The following is a 26027-nucleotide window of genomic DNA, read 5'->3' as shown; positions in this document are numbered from 1 at the left end:
AGAAATTAAATCTGATAATGACAGGAAAATGCAAACACAGGTGGGTGCTTCTATGAAACTGGTCCCTAAAAACAGGACATGGGGGCTAAAAACTCAAACCAGATGTAGACTAATGTTATGGATCAAGTTTGGAAGCACTTTAGGTCTATTTTAAAAATAAATATTTACTGAGATAAGAGAGAAACTATTTTTCAGATAAAACACATTTTTATATTATTTTTATACAAGAATCTGCGTGTAACATGGTAAAAAGGACACAAAAATTACGTGCTAGGTTGTTTTTTTTTTTTGAATATTGTTTTATTCTGTCACAGGTACATTTTGGGAATCGAAGTAAATATGCAAGGCAGAGTGTTTCACAGAAATGACCGCCGTTGCAAAATAACTCAATTTATATGTCTTTAAATGGGCAGGTTCTGCATGTAATGTAGGTGGACACGATGGGCTACACATGAAACCTGGAATGAGACAGAGATTCATGAAAACCCACGTGTGGATTAGAAAAACCATTAGAATCATCAAATTTAACACAGTGTCTTTATTTATAGCGGTATATAAGACCATTTACAGCGGTGTTTTCCAGATCAAACTCACTGACACCTAGGTAGCTTTTCCTGTCCCAATTTTGGTCCTATTTTTGGCCCCAATATTTTATAAAAAATTCATTAATTTTGGGACGGCTCAGAGACCAAGACTATGTATTTTTTGCATTTATCTGAGGTCATCATTAGGTACATCCTGGGGGGAAATATGTTTAAATTTGTCTTTTATTATTGAGTCTAAAAAGCTGTCAAAGTGCTAGGTACCAAAATGAACCCAGTTTCACAGAAACACCCATATGAATAATATCATATATTGTTAGTATGTTGTTATATCAGAATGTTATTTTTAGATGACATCTTAACCTTAAGGAGTCAGAAATCAGGAGGAAAAAATACCAGAATATGAAAATACAAGCCTTCCCTCTGCAGCTCTCTCCTCGCAATCCAAATCAAAACATTAAAGACTAGATTTACTAAGGCAATGCAAATTAGTGTGGGCGCTATCCAGAAAAAGTGCCTAAAGGTGTGATCATTTTTGCAGGTGATTTATAAGAGTCTTACTGATGTATAAGCCACTTCATGTCAATAATGACCTGTTCTGCTCTGCTGAGACCAGTGCAGTTTACTACAGAGCCAAACTGTGCATAAATACACCTGTAGAAGGGATTCTACAAGAACACAGGGAAGGTTTTACACATGCGTTTGTGTCTGGAAACAGCAGCACAGACCAATTAGAGGCAGCAGAAGAAGAGGTTTTCTATGATAAAATTGGAGGAGATAGTGGATGGATGTTGCCTAATCTAAAATAGTGGAGAAAATGCTTTAAAATGGCAATGCCCAACCTTTTCATGTGGGATGTAAATACGAGAGAAGGAAGGTGCATTCCACAGGTGAAGTAAAAGAAGATGGTACGGCGCATGATGCAAAGGGGACGCACAGACAGGTGACATTTGTAGGATCTGACTTTTTTTCACTGTGTATTTAAACCTTTGTGGTAAAAATATTTCATGTATATGAAGTAGGCTATTGTTTTTAATATCAGCACTACAGAGGAAACATGGCACATCATGTCTGTAAAAGCCAACAAGTAAAGAACAGTGGATGGACACACTTGTATTTACATTCAGTTATTGATATATTTTGCTGAAAAAGTCACTTATTCTTCAGTTTTCTCTGTTTTGATGTAATAACCTTTGAACTTCTAAATTAAGCATCTAAATTAAGTATAAGAAATTAAACAAATGAAAGTTTATTTTATTTACAGTGAAAATCACAAAATACAGAGGATAATATTTATTTGTTTATTTATTTATTGGTTTAATAGGATCCCCATTAGCTCCCACCGTAGTGGTTTCTAGTCTTCTAGGGTCCAGACTGAAAAGACTAAAATTCAAATACACTACATATGCAATACAAAAAATATACAATTACAGATAGAATTTCATACAGAAACTTTACATTAGGAATATAAAAAGGGTCGTACAATTCATCTACAATACATTAAGTTAAGTTAAAATGGGATTTCATAGCTTTTTTAAAAGTGCTTAAAGTTGAAGTTGTAAGTCATTTAATATAATAATAAATGGCGATAACTCAGACAGACTTCAGACTTGTTTTATTGTCATTCAATAAATGCACCATCAGTATTTTATTAAACAAAATATTGGTGCTTTGCTCACCACAGTTTCAGTTTATAATTAAAATAAATAAAAACACACCTCGCGAAATATAAAGTAGCCTAAAATACTGTAATCATTTTAAATGTGTATATATATATAAATCACTTAAAAAAGGTTAAATAGAGAGAAAAATTCATTTAGGAACAGACAGAATGTGGCACTGAGTTAAGCTCAATAATCTCTTTGTAAGAGGTTTTGGATTCACTGAAAAATATCCTCACAAAGCTGACAAAAGGCCTGTATTTCTGAGCTCATGAAAATATGTGGTTCTCACTTGTATTATTTTTATCAAACTCATGTATTTCCTACATTGTGGGGATGAGATTGTGTTTCCAGACAGAAATGAAGGTAAAGATTAGCTTAGTCTCCAGAAAATTAATGCTAGTCAATGTGACGTGCACAAATCCACGGCTACACAACATGTGTGTGTGAGTTTCCGGTGGTGTGTGTGAGAGCAGAGGAAGTCAATCCGTCAGTAGAGCTGAAGGTAAACTGTATTTAGTCTTTCTTTGCCCTGTAGTCACAACGCTTTGATGTAAGGATGGAAATGTGTGTGTTTCAGAGTGTGTGTGTGTGTGTGTGTGAGAAAATGAGTGGGATTGTGTGTTTGTATGTGCGTGTCACCACGGGATGACACCGTCAATTTGGTGTCCAGGTGTGCCCCGGCGATTTTTGGGACAGACGCCAACTTCAAACAGGCCTTCATCCTCTTCATCCTCATCCTTCTCTTCTTTTACTGACGGATGAAAAGGCAGACGTCTGAACGGCTGGAGACACAACACACAGACGAAGAAAAGAGGCAGAATGAAAGGAAGGAAAACAAAAAGGAAGTGAGGCTTTAAAAACAGAAAGAAAGCAAGACAGAAAATAAAGGGGCAAGGATGAGAATTAAGGAAGTGTGAGATGAACGAGGGAGAAAAGAAAGAAATGGCTGATGTAGGAATAATAATCTTTGTCCTTAGATTGAGTCCTCATTTTTAAAACATTCTAATACAGACTAAACTTCTTCTTCCTCTGTCCATCAGTTAAATCATTATCAATAATTTCTTTTTGTTGCAAAAAAGCATAATTAATGTCTTATTTATGCATCGACAAAAAGGTGGTTTAGGTTGTTTTAGATAAATACACTGCAAAAATCTAAATCTTACCAAGTGTATTTTTCTCATTTCTAGTCAAAATATCTCATCACACTTAAAATAAGACATAATCACATAAAGGGTAACTTGTAAGTGAGATATAAGGACTTACTTTTAGACAATAGGTCTTGAAAATCTTTGCTTGAATTAAGCAAAAAAAAAAAATCTTGAATTAAGCAAAAAAAATCTGCCAATGGAACAAGTGAAAATGATCTTGGTAAAATTTCTTGAAATAAGATTTTCAACATCTATTCTCTAAAAATGAGTTCTTATATCTCACTTAAAGTTACTCTTTAGGTGATTTTGTCTTATTTTAACCCTTTCATGCATAGTGGTCACTACAGTGGACAGCTATTCTACAGCTGTTCTCTTGTATATTCACGGATTTTGTTTTATTTACTTATCAATCAACACAGTGGACACTTCTGCATCATCTCATACACTGCAATTCATCCCATTACTGTAGCTTTCCTGTTCTTGATAAACCTGATCTGCAGTAACATACTTGAGTATAAATCAATTGCTAATTGTTATTAGACTGTAATTAACAGTTTAAAAAAAAAAAAAAAAACGAAACAAAAAAAAAACTGTTTTTTTGCACATTATCTGAGTGTGTAATAACAAGTATTATCGTATATTAAAATGTGAGAAAACATTAGATTAGCAGCACTAAAAAAATTTTTTTTCATAGTTTTCACACAGTATGTTGCTTCAAAAATTAAACACGTGGTGTCCAGCTGAGTGGACATTTTTGTAACTTGAAAAATGGGTTCATTAAAAAAGAAAATTAATCACATTGTTTGTTTTTTTGCCTAAAGAGGAATAAAAACACTCAGAAAAAAAAAAAAAAAATCTTGATTAAGGTTCTCATTATTCATGCATGAAAGGGTTAAGTGTGATGAGATATTTTGCCTAGAAATGAGAAAAACACACTTGGTAAGATTTGGATGTTTGCAGTGTATTATATAGTTGACAGTTTTAATTTATCCCCATAGATTTTTGTAAACTAACCCAGTTTGTTTCTTTTTTTGGAAACAAATTTATAGGTTATAGTGTTAATCTCTGTTTTGACTCTGACTCCACCCACTGCACGATTTTAAAAAGTGCTACAACACTGATAAGAAGTCACACAATAACAGCAATTCTTAATCTTTGAAGTTTTAACATATTAGTTCACATCCAAACTATGATTATAGTGATAAAAGACGTACATTTGCAGCTAGTGGATCAATAGGTATGAAGCATTTTAGATCAGTACATGCTGTGGATGTTTGGGTCTTTATGGGTTAAGGATGTAAAATGTAATTAAATTAAACATGAGATGTGGACAAACAGAGTTGAATGGGTTAACAGGGAATGGGCCTGTTCGGTTTGGGTGTGGAAAGTGTTAATTCTCCAGAAGTACAAACTCTGCTGTGGTTTTACCTCCTAAAAGCAGCTCAGGTAGATTCCCGTCTCCACCAGTGACGCTCTAACACACTAAACGACATCCATCTGAAAGTCCAAACAACCCAGTGAGGAGCTCATGCATTACTGCACGTCCTCATCCATCAGATTCATATGAATGATCGTAATCCCTCCAGGAGGATCGTGTTAAAATCCTGTCCTGAGACATCACAGCAAATGTTTTTTGTAACAGGAATGAAGGGAAATCCCACAGCAGCAGCATCTCACCACCAGGTTCCACTTAAAAAAATGGTTACTGACGGCATGAGGATTTGTTTTTCACTGAGGAGGTAAAACATTTAACCGAGAAACAGAGGCCTCTAGGAAAGTCTGCACACCTGTGTCCAGTTTAAAGGCATCTAAACCTACTTAGCACTCGTCACAGTTTGCTGCATTCACTGTGCTCTGGCTAACTGACTGTAAGAGGACGTTAACAAGTCAACTACAGGTAAAGGCCAAGGTTGGATTAAAATTTATTGCTATTCAAAATATATCCAGACAGTAACAATATACAGGGAAAGGAAAACAGAGGGTAGATTGTAGTTGTTTACATCAGGATAAATGGATAATTAAGACATTTCAGTCACTGAGCTCACATAAGAATATTTATTGTAGTTGCATCAGACATTATTTTGGAGGTTTGGCTCCAGGATCTTCACTCTCAGAAGATAATTAATGGATAGATATTGGGGAGTGATGAGCTACAGGTGGAGGGGGTTTGAACAGATAGCACTTTTGATTGATTTGATTGATTTTTGCTTGATTTATTTTATGCTTTTTGGGTAGTTGTGACTGGATTCCAATGGACACTTTTGTCTTCTATGAAACAGTGAATGGTGTAATTTTGTCTTATGAAATTATTCTGACAATGTGATTTATTCTTAATAGATAAAGTGTAACTGGGGATTGGTATGGGATCATTGGATCTGGTCAAAGGTGATACTACAGAAGAGGATTAAGGCCACTGGGGAAAAAAACATTAAGGTCCAATATTTTTTTTAAAAATTATTATTATTCTGAGAAAAATGTCAGAATTCTGGGTTTAAAGTCAGAATTCTGAGAAAAAAGACAGAATTCTAAGAAAAAAGAGAATTCTGGAAAAAAAAAAAAAAAAAGGTCAGAATCCTGAGATTAAAGTCAGAATTCAGACTTTTTTTCTCAGAATTTTGACTTTTTTCTCAGAATTATAACAAAAAATAAATTAAAAAAAATTAAAAAAATCGGACCTTATTTTATTTTATTTTTATTTTTTTTCCATTGGCCCTAATCCTCTTCTGTAGGATAGTGATGTGTTTGAATACGAATAAAAAGAGAAATGTATCTAAAAAAGACTTCTTAGTAGTTCTTTTCAGTTCAGCTAGACTGGTTTAGCTCTTTTTTTTTTTTTTTTTTTTTTTTTACATTTCGTCTCTCATCCAAAAGACTTCTTCTGTTTAGTCTCTTTGATGAGAGACAAAAAATATATTTAAAAAAAAAAAAAGAACTAAACCAGTCCAGTTGAACCAAGAAAAACTACCAAGAAGAATGATGACCTGGGCAAATAAGAACCTACACAGACGTCTTAAAAGAACATTTTCCCATCTTTATGGGTAACAGTGTATAATCTCTTGAGACCCAGCAATGCATTTTTATCCTCTGTAGGAGACGAGAGTTTCAGAAGTTTACTTTAAATAAAAACACTGTCTACTGCAAAGGGCATTCCATTAATTTTTCTTTTAATGTATCTGAAAAAAACTGTTGCATCCTGGTGTTTCCAAATAAGGCATTCTTTTTATTTTAAAGAAGCCAAATTTTTACTTTCCTGGATTTCAAGAGGATAATAAACACAAGTCGTTATCATATTAAAGAGAAAACAGCAGTAAAACACCACCATGTGTGAAGAGGCAAATAAATAAATAAATGTTAGGCAAAAGTTCTGACAAGCTGAGGTATAATTCGAAACAATGGTATTGGATCCAGACCAGAAGTTCAGCTCATTTCAGGAGGCAACAGGGTGAAAGTACATGAACCCGGTCTGTATCAGCTGTGTCATCCAGAGCTCCGACCACGCTACCTTATGAAGAAACATTCAAGCAATGATGATCACAGTGATTATAAAGAATCAGTTTATGCAAATATACATTGAATTTCTGTAAATCTGATTAAAATTTGGAAAAGATATAGATGGAAACTCTGTCTTCAGTCCTGACTAAAACATGATAATTTCACTGAATCTGTTGTAACGTCTGGAATTCAGCTTTAAATGACTCACAAATTAACGCAACCCATACATTTACGTAATAAAAACACTAACCTCAAGCTTTCTTTCTGGGAAACTGCCATCCTAAGTCCACCTCTTTTCTCCATTCATGTCCACATTCTGCAATTTCATTCTCAGTTTCAATCACATTCTTCAATCATTAGCTTAATGTTCTTTAAACCTATAGCAGAACATTAGATGACATGCACTGATGATATTTTACTCTTGCACACTGACTGACTGATTGACACACTGACATTCAGTAGGCGTTATCATTGCACAGTTTTCCTAAATGTCACACCACAGTTTATTGATCAGTGTCGTACGATGTGGCTGCAATCGACTGATATGACTGAAATCTCACAGTCTGTAGGAGTGCTTAGATGGATGCTCTTTCACCACAGATTACAGTTGGGTCTCGGTTTCAGTATAGTTGTGTATTACAGTTAAGAAGGAGGAGGAGGAGGAGGAGGAGGAGGAGGAGGAGGAGGAAGAAGAAGAAGAAGAAGAAGAAGAAGAAGAAGAAGAAGAAGAAGAAGAAGAAGAGCTACAGATGAAAGGGGGTTGAACAGATAGCACTTAATTGATTGATATGATATCATTGATTTTTGAGTAATTTATTTTATGTTTTTTGGATAGATGTGACTGGACACTTTTGTCTTCTATGGAGCAGTGGATGGTGTCTTTTTGTCTCATGAAATGAATGTAACAATGTGATTTATTCTTATTAGATTAAAAAAAAAAAAGTAATAATAATAATAATAATGATAAGGTCCAATATATATTTTTTTTATTATTGTTCTGAGAAATAAGTCAGAATTCTAAGATTAAAGACAGAATTTTGAGATTAAAGTCAGAATTCTGAGAAAAACGTCAGAATTCTGAGAAAAAAAAAGTCAGAATCCTGAGATTAAAGTCAGAACTCTGAGATTAAAGTCAGAATTCTGACTTTTTTCTCAGAATAATAATTTAAAAAATATATCGGACCTTAATTTTTAATTTTTAATTTTTTTTAAATTTTTTTTTTCAGTGGCTCTAATCCTTTCCCGTATGATACTGATGTGTTTTAATAGGAAGACGAAGACAGTCCCTAGAGTGTGGATGAAGCTGATCTGTCAAGGATACATAATGATTTCCGCAACTGTCATTAGAAAACAACAAAAGCATTTGTTTGTTATTGCACTTTGACTGTTACATAACACCAGAAAAATGCATTGCACCATAAATACTCCAGAGGTGTTACTGGTTGTCACAGCTGTCAGTTCTTCATCTTTGTTTTCTGCATTGTGTATGTTCTCAGTACTTAAACATAATTATAGGGTCATTTGACTGACTGACTGTTCCACCTCATCCACTCTCATCTACCTTCTCTTGTGTGTTTTCTTTTGTCTGTATTTGTCTCTGCATTTGTTCTTTGATTGCCATTTAGTATTAAGTCTGTATCTGTTTACCCGTTTGATGTGTGCTTGTCCCTTGGCTGTTTATTGTGAATTGTCTATGAAAACTTAGAAAAGCACTATATAAAACCGATTTATTATTATTATTATTATTATTATTATTATTATTATTATTATTATTATTATTATTATTATTATTATTATTATTATTATGTATTTCCCCTTTTCTCTGCATTTCCCTGTTATTACCAGCTTGTTGTTAGTACCAGCTGTCCTTGTGTTAAAGTATCAGTAGGAACCAGTGTATGCTTGATTCATATGGATGTGTTATGTCACATTACTAAATAATTTTGTATTGTGCAGGTGTGTTCGACATTTGTTAATATTCTGTGGACATCTGGAGTCTGTGTAAAAAGTAAGCAATGGAAAGTTTTGGTTAGTAGTAGGATACATGTAAATGTGACAGAGCATATTTATTTACAGTAAGTAGTGTCGCCAACCTGTTTGCATTTGAGTCAGACACCGGAGTAACAGTAGACGATCAGATTACATGTATAACTGAACAGGAAATGTATATTATTATGATTTATGCTTCATCTTTTCATGTTGCGAGAAAACAGAAATGGTACATACTGTTTTTTTCTGCTGCTGTTTTTATATATAGATGAAAACAAAGTACAGTTCAGAACCTGTAAGACCATAAAGTCCACACTTTTTCCACAGTTTTTCTTTTTATTGAATTACATGCTATTCAATACTTGTTGTCTCTATTAAATTGCACCTTTTATCATCTTATTATACCAAAATAATGTAAAACAAAATAGTGTACAGTACTGTGCAATAGTCTTAGTCCAATATTAGGTTTGTTTATTTAACCCATACAGACCCAGTGGTACTTTTGTGGCAGTTCCCAAATGAATTTTTCTCCTTTGTCAACCTTTCTTTAGTGATTTATCACCATTTATTATAATATTATCCTCTGTATTTTGCATTTTTCACTGTAAATCATGTATTTTTCCATACTGAAATTATTATATTTAATTTAAATGTTCATGAAAACTCAAGTAAATTCAAAGGTTATTATATCAAAACAGAGGAAAATGGAAAAAAGTGACTTTTTCAGCAAATATGTTGATAATTGAATGTAAAAATAAGCATCCCCGTCCACTGTCATTGATCAAACTCCATGGGTTTTAGCCTCTGAACGTCCAAATGAATCATATCTGATGACCATGAAAAGATGATAAACTGTATTTTACACCAATTATTTACTTGTATTGATAGGATTAGTGGATCAACAGGTATGAAACATTTTAATTTAGTTGGTGGTTTTGGTCGCTGGTGGAGGTTTGGGTCTTTATGGATTAATAAGGTTCTGTTGACTGCATATATATTTGTCAGTGTCCATATTTACATTCGGTCTACATATATGTGAAGTATGTACAGCAGTAAAAACTAAAGTTTCAAGGAAAAAAAAACCCAGCATCTATAAACCAAAGTGGTATTTAATGTGACCTCCCTTTGTACTTACATGTCTTTAACCTTTTTTTTTTTTTTTTTTTTTTCTGAAAATATGAGATTTATTGCACTAATTTTCTGATCTTTTTTACCAGGTTTCATACAACACACGTCCGATGTTTGTAATTGTTTGTGCTGCTTCGTGTCATGGGGTCAGAGGTCACACTAAATAGCGACTTTAACCTTTAGAACCCATTTACTTCTTTTTTTTTTTTTGTCTTTTACGGCTGCGCACATATTCCCTGTATTTTTTATTGATATATCTGAAAAAAAGAGAGCAAGAAGTAAATATGTATGATCATTTCAACCCTGAAAAAACTGCAAAAACAACAAAGATAAATGTCACATATTAGGTGACATATGAGTACTTCTATGAAACTGGGTTTATTTTGGTACCTGGCACTTTGCCAGCTTTTTTAGACCCAATAATAAAAGAGAAATTTAGACATATTTCCCCCAGGATGAACCTATTTATGACCTCAGATAAATGCAAAAAAAAAATAAATAAATAAATAAATAAATACTTTTGTTCTGAGCCGTCCCAAAATTAATGAATTTTTAATAAAATATTGGGGCCAAAAATCAGACCAAAATTGGGACAGGTAAAGCTACCTAGGTGTCAGTGCATTTGATCTGGAAAACATAGCTTCAAATGGTCTTATATACCACTATAAATAAAGACACTGTGTTAAATTTGAGGATCCTGGTGGTTTTTCTAATCCAGACATGCAGGTTTTTCATGAATCGGCAGTCTCATTCCAGGTTTCATGTGTAACCCATCCTGTCCACTCGTGTTACATGCGGAACCTGCCCATTTAAACACAAATAAATCGTGTGTGATTTTGCAACAGCGGTCATTTTTATGAAACACTCTTCCTTCCATATTTACTTCAATTCCTAAAATGTACCTGTGGGAGAATAAAAAGATATTCAAAAAAATAGTAGCATGTAGTTTTCATGTCCTTTTTACCGTGTTACACACAGATTTTTGTATAAAAAAATATATAAAAAAAGAAGAAAAATGTGTTTGATCTGAAAAATAGTTTCTCTTTTATCCCAGTAAATATTTATTTTTAAAATACACCCAAAGTGCTTGCATACTTGCTTCATAACATTAGTTTACATCTGGTTTGAATTTTTAGCTCCCATGTCCTGTTTTTAAGGACCAGTTTCAGTAATGAAGTGAAGGACCCTCATCCATTAAAGGTAAAGACTTTTGCAGAGTACTGTGTTTTGAGGAATATAATGACATTCATTACAAATTATATTTAAGGCCATGTATTCTCTAATCTAAACTGAATGCATATGAAATGGAGTAGAAAAACACTGCAAAGCAAAGCAAAAAGGAAACTGTAAAAAGACTTGAATGAAAGACAGACATTGACGCATCTAAAGCCTGACTTTTACCCCTAAATCTTCTATTAAAACATCAGCAGTAGATGAAGAAACAACAAGGAGCTGTGTCTGGTTTAAAAGGATTGGCTTGATTAGTTTTTAATATTTTTTTCTGTGGGTGTAGAGACGACACCCATCACCTGAATGCCATTTTGGCAACGGAATGAGTCTGTAGTTGTATTGAGTAACATCAGACAAGGTTAAAAATCACATTTTTCTGCAGCCTCAGTGGTGTGTTTGACTGTCTGGCTCGCTGCCTCTCCTTTCCCTGTTAAAACCACCGTCTGTTACTCAACCTGAGCAACAATGAGCGCTAATCGCACTTAATGCTGCAGCGATTAGTTGAGCGCAGCGCCGCAGGATGAGTCATGCTCAGACAGACACAATCGAAAGCAAGAGGGATTTTAGAGCTAATAACCTGCTGCACACACACAGAGAGATACAGGTTTAAGTACAACACACCCTGAGTAGGTGTGTGTTATCGTTACAAACACAAAAACAGATACAGACAAAGATAGGCTGATGCATAGACACATAAACATACCACACACAAAGAAATCACCAATAAATGAGAACAAATCAGATATGTTCTATGTTTAAAGTTTAGACTAAAAGCATGATCTAAAAATAAATAATAACACATTGGAAATCGATGTATTAAACATGATAGAGCAACAAAAATTCAGATCTAATGAAGTCAAACTAGGAATCAGCAAATGCCTAATGATCTTTTCCAACATCTCAGAAGTTTTATATTAAAACACACCTGGACAGTACATGACACAGCACATTCTAAAATGCAACATATCAACATGTTACAGTCAAATTCATTAACAAATCAGAGTAAAATTCTTGAAAAAGTCATGTTTTCTTCATTTTTCTCTGTTTTTGACATTATGACAATCAACTTTAATCTCAGTTTTTCTGAACATCTACCTCAGGGGTGTCACACTCATTGTACTTCAGGGGCCACATTAAGACAAATTTGATCTGCAGTGGGCCAGACCAGGGAAATAATAAGATAATAATATGTAAATAATGTCAACTCCAAACTTTCCTCTATGTTTTAGAGCAAAAAAAGTAAAATTATGCGATGAAAATGTTTCCATCTACCAACTATCCTTTAAAACAATGTGAATAACAGGAACAAACTGAAATTTCTTAAGAAAACTAAATGCAATTTTAACAATATTATGTCTCATTTACACATATATATTACAACATACAGATCACAGTGGATCAACAAATACACAAAACATTTAATAACAGGCAGAATATTGGTAAAGTTGTGCTTCAGACATTTCAAAATGTTCACATTTGTTCAGGTTATTTGCATTTTTGTGAAATGTTAGTTTATTTTAATATAAATACAGTAAAATAACATGAAAATGTTTACTTTTACAAAGAGAAAAATTTGGAGTTGTGAGTATTTATAGGTTATTATGATAGTATTTTACTAATCTGACCCACTTGAGATTAAAATGGTCTGTATGTGGAACCTGAACTAAAACGATTCATATCTTCAGTGTAATTTTTGCATTTTATAAATTCATCCCACAGGCCAGACTGGACCCTTTGGCGGGCCGGATTTGGACCCTGGGCCGAATGTTTGAGACCTCTGATCTACATGATCAGGGAATTTAAAATGGGGAAATACCTGATTTTCATTGAAAAAATGCAAAATACAGAGGATAATATTACAATAAATGGTGATAAATAACTTAAGAAAGGTTAAATAGAGAGAAAAATTCATTTGGGAACAGTCACAAAAGTAACACTGGGTCTTTAAGGGTTAACTAATCAGAGTAAAATTCCTTTAAAAACATGTGAAGCATGAAGAGGCCAGGCAGTGATCACAGGTTTGGTTTGTCTTCAGCCAAGTACAGCTAAAACATTTACAAAATACGCAGCAATAATTAAACATTTGGCAGCTTGACGTTTTCTGAATGACTTTCTAAGGGAAGTTTACTACTAATAATATAGAAAAGCACTGAATATAGTTTGGTCATATTGTGTAGATGTATAATTTTCATGCATGCAAGTAGCACTGATGTTCTGAACAAAACAAGTGCAGCCTTGTTCTAATACTCGGGGACATTTTTACAAACAAATACTGGAGTTTCAGGTCCGACCTCATATCAGTTTCATTAATATAAAACAACTGTCTATCAAGCAATAGCAGGAAACGTTTCATTCTATGAGAAGGTATTGACTGACTGACAGAAAAACATTATTATCCAGGTAGAAAATTAGAGAATTAGTTAGACATGCACTGCTTCTTTTATCAGTAAACTAAAAAAACATTACATGGTTTATTTAACCCAGTGTAATCCTCATTAAGAGTGACCTTGGCATAAGAGAATCACTAAACAAAGGTGGAATAAACAACTTTAATACACTAGTACAAATTAATATTGCAATTACGAATACAGTTAAATTATAATACGATTGATGACAAGATACAACGCTCTAAAGGAAACACATTAACCATGATTATTATTTTCTCAAGCTTATAAAATAGACTTATACCTCGAATAAGGATATACTTAACATATATTCTCAGTGTTCAGCCAGTATTGTATTGTATTGTATTGTATTCTAGTCTATTCTAGTTCTGACAGTTTTAGTTCCCTTAAATTATTCCAACGATTGGAAATGCAGATGTTTAATTGAAGACCCTGGTGCTAAAAGTACTGAAATCCCATTTCTGGACAATTCAAGTTGAGCATATAAACATGTTTTATTTATTTAGCTAAGTCCACCCTATACAGTAAATATTTCAAACAGACTTTTTTTGTGACTTCAGCACTTTTAGCACCAGGTTCTTCAGTTGCTTGGATCTGTGGATGTGTCAAGTCAACCATAGTCTTTTAAAGGTAAATCAGTTAATTTAAAGTACTATATTGAGAAGACATGACATTTTTAACCCCTTCTCTGCAGAAAAATGACATTACAAAGAGTGTGCATGCTTAGGTAGTTGCACTCTTTTAAAAAATTTAGCTAATATTTGTGTTATTTTATTTATTGATGCCGGTATGACTTTTTTTTTAAAATTTTTTTTATACAAATTCCTTACCAAACACTCTCTACCAGGCAGAAAGAGAAGGAATCCCTAAATCTTTTCCATTCATTCACCATAGTGTTTACATCCACATGCACAAAATAATGATGTTTTTGTGTTTCATATACATCCTTTAAACAGGCCGGGGGGATCTGGGACTGTGTAGTTCTTGGAAAAACCTCCTCTTTCTGCCTTTTTTACACGGGATGGAAATGAAGTAACACTGCCTTCATTCTGAATATAACCAAAATCCTAATAAGCTGTTTTTTAAACTAATGGAAATGAATATTATGCTAATGGTTTTTGGTTTTTTTGTCACTCTTTTTCCCTGGTGGCAGACGTTCCACTGTGTGAACTAAAACTCCATCTGGAAAGTGTCAGTTTTCGATATTTGCTTGTATCCAAAACCCTGTTGATATCCTCTTTCATAATGTTTAGGTGTAGGTGTGTAGCTCGTTCTGACCAGAAATGTGTACTTTTCTTCGGAGTCATCCATCTCTGCCAAGGAGGATACATTCACCTCATCTGGGTGTAAACATGGGTGGAGTGCAGCAACCTGTGGTAAAACATGCAAATTAGATGTTAAGATTTTAATTAGTTTCCAAAAATGCTTAAAATAATCCTCATAAAAGCTCAATAATGTCAGCATATTCATCTTAGGGAAATGTTCCATTCAGAAAAAAGACTAATTGAGAAAATCCAAAAGGAATTTGCTGTTTATATGACAAGAGTAATTATCAATTGAAGTAAAATTACACTGTGCAGGTCAGTCCACTCAATGTGATTAAGACAAATTTATGCATTTAGTCAAATACAGATATCAAAGACAGGGTGAAATGTTTTCAAGTGAAGCAGGGAAACGTTTTGTTTGGGTCAGAGCTAGTAAGTAAAAGCATGAAGAAATTAAAGACACCAACCTGCAACACAAACACCCACAAAGAGAGAGAGAGGCGAGGTTAGTGTTATCGTCATAGATCATACGCAACAATCGCTTACAGCAGAGTGAAGCCCACACAGTCACACAAACCACAAACACATGTGGACACACACACACATGCAGTCACACAGACAAACATCCACGGCTTAATCTGAATCTAATACCGAAACACACTCACACGCAAGCATGAAAAGTATGCAGACACACTAAATATTACGTGTGGGTGTAGCTGGTTGATTAATATTGGCCTTTTTTCTACAGAATCCAACTAATTTACAAGAAATGTAACAGCTGATCATACTGACCAGATGTTTAAACAATTCATGATTTGAAAAAAAGCCAAAACCTAGAAAATACAAATGTTAATACAAAATAAATAGGAAACTAAAGTTTATTTTCTTGAATGATTATAAACTGAGCCTTGTTGTCGCACCAGTGGGATGTGTTTCTTCTTTAGGAAACAGAGGGAGAAAGTAGTTTTAATGAAACAGCATCATAGTCTGATACTGACCCTTCTCCACTGTAAAAAATGACCTAAATTGACAAGTATCAGTATCACAGCCCTCACTACTGTTCTACTGTTTAAGGAAAAAAATTCAAAAAATTATAAAAACTTAATAAAAACAAGAAAAGCACTTGGAGAGCGCAGACCTCCACCAAGACAGATCTGCCCCCACGATCACCACTAAAATTGTATCATTTCTTCCTTGTGCCAGTATCAACATTTCCTGAAAATTTCATGAAAATCCGTCCATAACTTTTTGAGTTTTCTTGCTAACAAACAAACACACAAACAAACAAACAGACAAACAAACAAACAAACACACACACAAACAAACAAAGACGAACGCAAACACACAAAGCAAAGTGATCATAATATATCCTAGCGGAGGTAATGAACATTGTCTGATAATGAAAGAGAAGAATGAATGGTAATGTACTTTCATAAACATTACTATTTTTAAAAACACCAACTTTTGTTTCCTCAACCCAAATTTACTAATTGCAGCAACTCTGTTTTTTTTTGTTTTTTTTTTTTTTTTTTTTTTTTTTGCTCGATGCCAATAATTTAACCCTTCTGAGTTACATCTTTTCTTCTGGCATGGTTGTGTAAGAAATGAGGATCCACTCATTACATCAGTTAAGGTTAAATATCTTCTTTCTAACTACAATCTATCAGTCACTGCAGTAATTATCCAATTATGGCACTAATCCATCTGCTTAGGTAAATCCAGGTGGGGATTTTTAGTAATTTTTTTTTTACTAAACACAGTGTTTCTTTAGTCAAAATGAACATGTGTCTCTTTTGAAAGCTATGTGATCCCATACTTTTAATAAGTACTATATATTTCTAACACCTTTGTGCTTTTTCTTTAAGAAAAATGAAGAATTATCGTGCTACAATCCAGAATAATCTGTATTTTAGGTGGGGTTTTTTGTGCTACCAGTGCTCAATGACTTTGAATTCAGTAGCATAATGTATGTGAACGGTGCTTTTTTATGCAAGTTAAAAAGCAGAAGTTGTTTTGTAACCGGCATGGCTCAGAGACTGTATATAGTTTATGATGTGGACATGATTAATGAGAAGGAGCAGTAATAGTTGGGCTACTGGTACAGACTTTGGAGTCTATGGAGCTGTTTTTGGTTTTAAGTGAATGACTCTCACCTATAAAACTAATAGAAACATGATGTAAAATATTGAACAAGGCCCTATTCCTTCTTTCCTTTGGCTTTAAATATACTCTTAGCCTCATAACATAGTTGCCAAATTTATATTTTTTCAGATTATAGCCAATGATGAAAAATTCATCAGTAGTGTTAGGAGAGTAAAGTTACGCAGATTTCACAATTTGGCTAAAAATATGACTTAGGTAATAATGCTGTGAGGCTAACGATATATTTCTAATCTATCTGCTGTTGACATACTGTACCTGTGTTTGTGTCAGACAGTGAAGAGGTGAGTTTTGCAGCTTTGTTTTGTCCCTCTGGGGCTTTTTCATTAAAAGGGTATTAACTGTTGTCTACACTCAGACATAAGTGACAGTTATAAACCTCAGCACTTCAATTTGTTGTGAGTGATCGTTGAAACACGGTCTGGATCTAGGTGCAGCGTTTTTACAGCATTTTCAGTTGTTTGAAGCATCTGCACTTTTCCAATCAGTGGCCGTGAATGATATTGACGTATTTCAAATATAATCAGTCAAATACAGTTTAACTAAATCAGGGGCTCGTCCGGGATTTGAACCCGGGACCTCTCACACCCGAAGCGAGAATCATACCCCTAGACCAACGAGCCACATTTTCTTATCTCATTTCAGAAAAATATGATTCATTTCACAACATAAGTTTACCGATAGAAGTCGGTTTTAGACAAAGTGCATCGCATTCATGTTGTTTGTCATGACTTGGTAATAAAGGGGTTTAAAATAGGAAATATGGAAATTTTTATTTAAGCTTCAAAGACGTGTACAAGCAATAAAGGTAAAGTGTTTAGGTTTAGGGGGAGTCCACCCTGTTCCTTCAGTAGGTCAGAACAGACTTCCTATTCTTCTTTTATGGTCAGCTTTACAGGAGGTGGCATTCACTGTTACTGTCACCTACCAACCATTTCCAGTATTTGTGATTTAATTTATTTGACACCGTAAACAACAAACTACCTGTGTCATCCAACAGATGGACTCTCTCTTTGTTTTTGTGCTTCTGTCTTTTCTCATTGTCTGCAGGTGGACCAGACTTACTGTCTTAAACAGTATAAAGCACACACATACCTGTACATCAGGGGCCAAAAGTTGTAAATGGTCTTATCCGGCTTGTAGGATGAAGTGAAATCCAAAATTTACACTGAAATATTAACAATCACGCGTATAACTCATTTTAGTTCAGGAGCCAAACAGCCCAATTTGTACTCAAGTGGGTCAGATTACAAAAATGATGAAAAAAGGTGAACGACACGCACATCCAAAATTAGAGGTGTGCTGGATCCCAAAAAAGTAGAACGTGAGAAAAAATAAAGGAAGGTCCGCACAACCAGTGAGCTCCCAAACCATTTAATCATGACGTTTCGGGCCAAGGCCCTTCATGATGAAGGGCCTTGGCCCGAAACGTCACAATTAAATGGTTTGGGAGCTCACTGGTTGTGCGGACCTTCCTTTATTTTTTCTCAGATTACAAAAATACCATCATAAATAACCAATAAATAATGACAAAACCATGCTTTTCCCTTTGTTATAATGTGATTTTTTTAGTTACATGAAAATGTTTGCTTCAGATTCAGATTCAGAAAACTTTATCTATCCCATACGGTCAATTCATTTGCAGCTTACCACAGACATCAGTCAACATTCAACATACAATGTGACAAACATAAGTCAGTATACAAATACAAGATCATTGGAGGACAACTACAATAAATGCTTTAAGTAATCAACAATAAATAATCAATAAATACCAATGCAGGCTAAAAAACGAAAAGACCCTGTAGGTTGTTCTAACATTAAAAAATCTCATATAAAATGACTAAAATGACTGCTTGTCAGAGTTTAAAAGTGTGATAGCTGAAGTGATAGAAGATTTTAAATACGTTAACAAACCACCCTTTCACAAAAAAAATATGAATAACCTGAACAAATATGAACAACTTGAAATATCTTAAGAGAAGTAAGAGCAATTCTAACAATATTGTGTCTGTTGTTAAATGTTTTGTGCATTTGTAGATCTATAAGTTGTAATATACACATGTAAATGATAAGATGAGGCATAATATTGTTAGGATTTTCCATAAGGAATTTCAGATAGTTGATAGTATTCAGATTTTTCAAAGGATAGTATGTAGGTATAAATATTTCATATAATGTAATTTTACTTTTTTCACTCTAAAACAGGGAAAAGTTTGGAGTTGACATCACTTATGGTTTTTTATGGTATTATTTTACTGGTTTGGCCTATTTTAGAGTGGCCCCCTGAACTAAAATGAGTTTAAATGAGCATGTGCTTTAAAAATTCAAACTAAATTCAAACAAAATAATTAAACCAACATTTGATATTCTAACTTAATATTTTCTGTGTATATTTGATGGTATGTGCTGTGTGTCACCTGACCTGAGTCTGGTCTGTGGAACCAGTCTGACTCAGACAGTCAGACAGATGGACATGTGGACGTGTGGAAGTAAATGACCTGAATCCATGTCGGGACTTTCCACCTCTCCTCCTCTTCCTCCTTTTTTTCCCCAAAATACATTTCTGTCAGACAGGCAAGAGTTAGAGGAAAGTCAGAGCAGGGAGGTGTTAACAGATAGGCATTGTGATGGAGAGTGTTTTGCATGATTTTTTTTTTTTTTTGTTGTTGTTGCTTAAAATCTGATTTTTTTTCCACTTAGTCAAAGCAGTTTTTTAAATAAATTTCAGTCTGGAAACAATCTAAAACAGAGAAGAACTGATCAAACACATTCCACTGTGTTGCTGCTACAGTATGTGATTCATTTGTAAAAGTTCCCCAATTTTCCGTGAACTCTCCTGAGAAATTGACAAACTGTTAGTGTTAACAACATTCTCCTTCCTCCTGCTGCTCTCTCCATCTTTTGTTCCGCTTCTTTTACTTATCTTAATCTCAATTTTTTTTTTTTTTGTAGAACATTACATCTAGGATTCAGAATAATGCATTTAAATCCACTAATATAAGTTTATTTCAAGTATTTCTACTCATAATATATGTGCAAAGAAAGCTTATTTTCCTTTACTTTCATCTTCTTACTGACAATAATATGAAAATCTTGATAAATTAACAACTATTACTTTGTTAAATATTCAGTTTTCTGCTGCAAGATTTTAACTTTCAGTAGTAGTAGTAGTAGTAGTAGTAGTAGTAGTAGTTTATTTCGAGCACATAGAATCATCAGATAACAAAGAATCATACAAAATGGTCAAAACAAATAAATAAATAAAATTTTTTAGCGCTCAAAAAAGAATGGGAAGAAGTATAACTTATTGACTCCCACCCCCTTTTACAAACTAATAATCAAACTAGATCCACTTCCTTTGCTTTGTTAACACACATTTTCCTCTATATATTTTTTTACAATAACACAAAACATCCATACAAACCATGCATATACACTTTTTTTCATCACCTCATACACAATCAGATTTGCATAATCAACCGTTTTTAATATAAACTATAATATTTATATGCACTTTAAGTATTTACTCAATACAATGATCAATAAATATGATAGAATCTTCTTATCATGATAACCAATTAACTACAATAATATCTTATTTTATGCGTACTTCTATAATGTTCTATATTTTGTTATTATAGTGGATTTATAAATCCTTTTAAATGCACAAACTGAAGAAGACATTTTTAAGTTTTGCTCTAGATTATTGACAGAGATACACTGACTTTTTATATTTGTTCTACACTTAATTTTCTTGTAGATTTCAGTTCCCCTTAAATTGTAATTACTTTGCCTGGGATAAAGATCTCCTGTAGACTATAGATTTTCACTGTAAATGTCAAGTGAAACATTTTTTTTTTGCAATAAAGAAGATAAAATAAAAACCTATTTTTAACCTTCTGTTTCAAAGAACATCCTTTAAAGTAAAAGTGATACATTTGGAAGTGGATTGAAAAACTCCCTCATGTAAATACAACCACAGAACTCAAATGAGACTGATTTAATAAAAACGACGAGCAGAGAGAATTGAAAAGGACTGTTGAGAAGCATGGTGATAATATAGCGTAAAAAAAGAGACAAAGAGACACCAATGATGTTAAATAGACGGACGGACAGACAGAAAGACAGGCTGTCTGGTTGGATCCAGGGACCAGTGCTGTGATTTTGGTCCCAGGAGGGAAAAACAAACCCTCAGCGCTGTTGTCTTTTATTTCAAACATGTTCAGGAACAATAGAGGTCTGTCTGCGCTTGAAGCCTGTTTTCACTCTCGTCTCGTTCTGCACAAAAGCTGCACTTCAGATGAAACACACAACTGCAGGAAGGAGGATGAGTCTTATCCTCTGACATCTTCAACATTAAACCATTACAGCCGTAGAGACCTGCTTCATTTACAGCCCCGGAGGTAATTCAGGAGACCACCGGTGTTACCAGTCAATGAAGACGCATTTAGTCCTGACATCCTTATCCATTCAGTCCGTAATTCTGAGTAAAATGTTCAGATCAGCTAGTGTTCAGCCTCATATACAGGGGTGGAAAAAAGTTTCTGGACACCCCATGCATTTGTGATATATTGCATTAACCCATAAAGACCCAAACAGCCACTGGCAACCGAAATCATCTACTGATATAAAATGTTTAATAACTTCCCAACTATTAAATGTATCAATCCATGTAAAAAAAAAAAAATGTGTAAAATGCAGTTTGTCATCTTTTCGTGGTCATCAGATATGACCTGTTTGGATGTTCAAAGGCTCCATAGTGAACGTGGAAACACCATCATCTTCTACAACACAGGTGTCAAACATGTGACCCGGGGGCCAAAGGGTCCAGTCTGGCCCCTGGGATGAATTTGTGAAATGCAAAAATTACACTGAAGATATGAATCATTTTATTTCAGGTTCCATATACAGACCAATTTAATCTCAAGTGGGTCAGATCAGTAAAATACTGCCATAATAACCTATAAATACTCACAACTGCAAATTTTTCTCTTTGTAAAAGTAAACATTTCCATGTCATTTTACTGTATTTACACTAAAACAAACTAACTTTTCACAAAATTATGAATAACCTGAACAAATATAAACATTTTGTAACGTCTGAAGTGTACTTTTAACAATTATTCTGCCTGTTATTAAATGTTTTGTGTATTTGTTGATCCACTGTGATCTGTAAGTTGTATTGTACATGTGTAAATGATAAACTGAGACATAATGTTGTTAAAATTGCACTTAGTTTTCATCAGAAATTTCCATTTGTTCCTGTTATTCACATTGTTTGAAAGGATAGTTGGTAAATGTAAACATTTTCATTGCATAATTTTACTTTTTTTTTGCTCCAAAACATAGAGGAAAGTTTGGAGTTGACATTATTTATATGTTATTATCTTATTATTTCACTGGTCTGTCCCACTTCAGATCAAATTTGGCTTAATGTGGCCCCTGAACTGAAATGAGTTTGACGACCCTGTTCTACAACTTTGATTCACAAGTAAAACCCATGGAGTTTGATCAATGACAGTAGATGGAGACACTTGTTTTCAATTCAATTATTGATATCTTTGCTGAAGAAGTCACTTTTTGGCCAGTTTTCTCTGTTGTTGATATATTAACCCTCAACTTTAATCTGAGTTCTTATGAACATCTACATTAAATACAGGAAAATGCATGATTTTTAATGAAACATTCACAAAATACAGATGATAATATCAGAACAAATGGTGATAAATAACTTAAGAAAGGTCCAATCTAGAGAAAAATTCATTTGGGAACTGCCACAAAAATATAGCACTGGGTCTTTATGTGCTAAGAATCACTCATTAGTCATTGAACTCATCCATTATTGTCCCATTCTCCAAACCCATTAGCACTGTTCAGTCAAGGTCAAAACTGGATGTTTCAGCAAGATCATAAAACCCATCCAGGACATGACATGCAAAACTCTCAAGACGTTATGGTAACACTTTACTTGAAGGTCTAGTTTATAATGCATTAAGCGCACATTCATAAGACATTGTAATGCATTTATAATGCATTATAAAAGTCATTACAACAGTTTATGATCATGTAAAACAACTTATGCCAAGGTTAATAAAGTATTACAAGTGTAGGCATAATGTATTATAAATTCAGCTTTCATAATGTTTCGTACATCCATACCGAAGGGACAAGTGTTTGTAGGGAGAATCTCAAGTCCTGGGTTACAGAACACATTATCAATTGTATGATATACCACAAGTATGATGACTTACGAGCAGTATCTGCTGGCTCTAAGTAAAGTGTAAGTAAAAAATTATACATCAAAGTGTTCTTAATAACTATTTTGCAAAAACAAAACATTAAAAGAACAGAGACAGTAAATAGAAGTGTTACATGTTGCTTTATACATAAATAAAAAATAATGTGGCAGCTCTAAATCTTTGTTAATTCAAACACATACTTTTTTTCAATAAATATGAAATTCCTAAAATAGATGGGTATAGGGACCAGTAAAAAAAACCTAACAAAAGTTCTCCACCTAAAAAAATAAATTTCTTCACACTGCTTTGGTATGGAGGTATAAAACATTATGAAAGCTGAATTTATAATACATTAGGCCTACACTTATAATACTTTAATAACCTTGGTATAGCTTGTTGTACATGATCATAAAATGTTGTAATGACTTTTATAATGCATTATAAATGCATTATAATGTCTTATGAATGTGCGCTTAATGCATTATAAACTAGACCTTCAAGTAAAGTGTTACCGATGTGACTTTTGTAATTTTTTTCTTGTTAACAATAAACAGAAAAATCTTGTATTTGTTTGTGTCTGTCTGATGCATCCACACTTTTTGAAACACAAAAAAGATTCATGGTAATAGTTTTTTCCCACCACTTTACATACGAGTCACACAAACTTCCTGCAAATTCACAGACACGTACAGCACATGTTGTCAGTGTGGATGTTAAACTGTAAACTAGAGGTCGGCCAATGGTTTTTTAGGATTCAACATGACTGAGACAGACACAGACAGACTTTATTTGTCATTTCAGTTTTTACATCAAAAACTTAATTTCGATGCTGTTGGCTCAGCAGGCAGCAGCAATAAATAAAACAGGCACTATAGGCACAGGATAGAATAAATATGCATATAAAAACTATGTGTGAAGTATGAAAAAACAAGTGGTGCCAGGCAGAACAAACCCCGCCCCTCACACATATTGTAGCTTATTTTGGCATCGATCCAGCTGATGTCATCATGTGCCAATCATATCAATTGCCTCTATATACCGTAATTTCCGGTCCATTAGCCGCTACTTTTTTCCACACGTTGTGAACCCGCAGCTCAAAAATGACGGGGCTAATTCATGTTTTTCGGGCTAATGATCGATCCGACTGTTGAAGAAGGAAATAGAGCTGCTGCACATAAGCTTGGCATCAATGAATCGGTGGTGAGACGTTGGAGACGGGGTGGGTGTGGCTTATAGTCAGGTATGGCAAATAGTCCAGAAAGTACAGTATGGGCCAAGTTTGAAGTAAATTGAAATGAAATTGATGTTTTTTATAGACGTGAAATTTTGCCCATTATAGGTAAATGGGAGAGAAAAAAAGATTTTAAAAATTCATAAAAGACTTGAACTTTGACATGCTGTTCCAAATCTATAAACCAAATTTGGAATGAATTCAACCAATAGTTTTGCTGCGAGAGTGTTAACAAACAAAGAAACAACACCACTTGCATCCCTTTTGGGGGGGTGGGGTATGGTGCTCTGATAAACTAACTATTTTCAGTAGTGATATGACCCTAACACCAGTGGATGTGTTAACCTATCCACCAACCCAACAAAAACACAACTTACAAAAACTACAACTTAATTTTGGCCCAGTTGTCTTTTACGTATGTGGCGTTAGAGCAGGACAAAGTCACCTCCAAGTGTTGACTAGGGCTGTGTATTGGCAAGAATCTGGCGATACGATACAAATCACAATACTAGGATCACGAGACGATATATCACGATATATCATGATGCTGTTAAAAAGGCAATTTTTTTGTTGGTTTTGTTTGTTTTTTTTTAACAAATTATTTTCTGGAAGAATTGAATCACACCAGAAATCTGCACAAATACTAAACACATTTTCATTTGATCACAACAGAATCTAATGCTAAAATGCTACAAAATGTTCCTGTGTTCAAACTTAAATTATGTTTTACAAACATTACCGTTTAAGATCCTGTTCAAATGTTCATATTCAATTAGTTCAGAACTAACATCAGAACAGTATTTTTGTGCAATCCCAACAAAGGAACTAACATTATTTAATAAAAGAGTGTTAAGTAATAATAAATAAATTATAAACAATAAAGAAAAACAAAAAACAAAAATGAACCTCTGCCATATCTGCATTTGAATAAATACCTAAAAATATCAAAACAGTACTTTTTAATATTGATACAGTATCATGAAATGAAATATCGTGATATATTGCAGAAACTATATTTTCTTACACTCCTAGTGTTGACACATGGTGCATTGTGCATGTCTACACTTAATTACCTTTCACTGTGTTCAAAACCGGATTATTGTTGAATTTGTCACATCATTTTAGGTCGACCTTGGCTTAAAGGAAGAGCATTAGTGAAATCACCTTTAACCTTCCAACATCCACTCTTTTTCAGGAACAACGACCCTAAGCCTAAAATAAGGTTAGTGTTAGAGTTGGAGGCAGGATTAGTTTAAAACCAAAGGATTGTAAGTCCAGTATGTTTCAGCCTTGTGCCCCTACTGGGATCTCTGGTGCCCTCCTGAGAAGGACGCACCCCCCAGGTTAAGAACCACTGTGTCACATGATGCTTTTTGAGGGCTAATATCTTGCAGTTTCTATATTTAACATGCAACTGAAACACAATTTAAACTCCCCCAGCTCTAAAATGAAGCCGTGTTTTAGTAGGATAAAGTGTAATACCGCTGATAACCACTAGATGCTGCTCCAAAAATTCCTGGTACCAACAAAA

The 26027-nt window shown here is 33.9% G+C and overlaps 1 non-coding gene across 1 annotated transcript; it reads right to left on the bottom strand.

Moving 5' to 3' along the window:
• Positions 1 to 17574: 17574 nt before the first annotated feature.
• trnap-cgg (transfer RNA proline (anticodon CGG)) lies at positions 17575 to 17646 on the bottom strand. Its single transcript has one exon. It is a non-coding gene; the product is annotated as a tRNA-Pro (tRNA).
• Between the last annotated feature and the right edge of the window lie 8381 nt (positions 17647 to 26027).

Source organism: Sphaeramia orbicularis, chromosome 16, assembly GCF_902148855.1.
Source record: "Sphaeramia orbicularis chromosome 16, fSphaOr1.1, whole genome shotgun sequence".
NCBI lineage: Eukaryota > Metazoa > Chordata > Actinopteri > Kurtiformes > Apogonidae > Sphaeramia > Sphaeramia orbicularis.
Note: the sequence above shows the minus strand (reverse complement) of the source record. Positions and strands in the feature narration are given on the sequence as shown.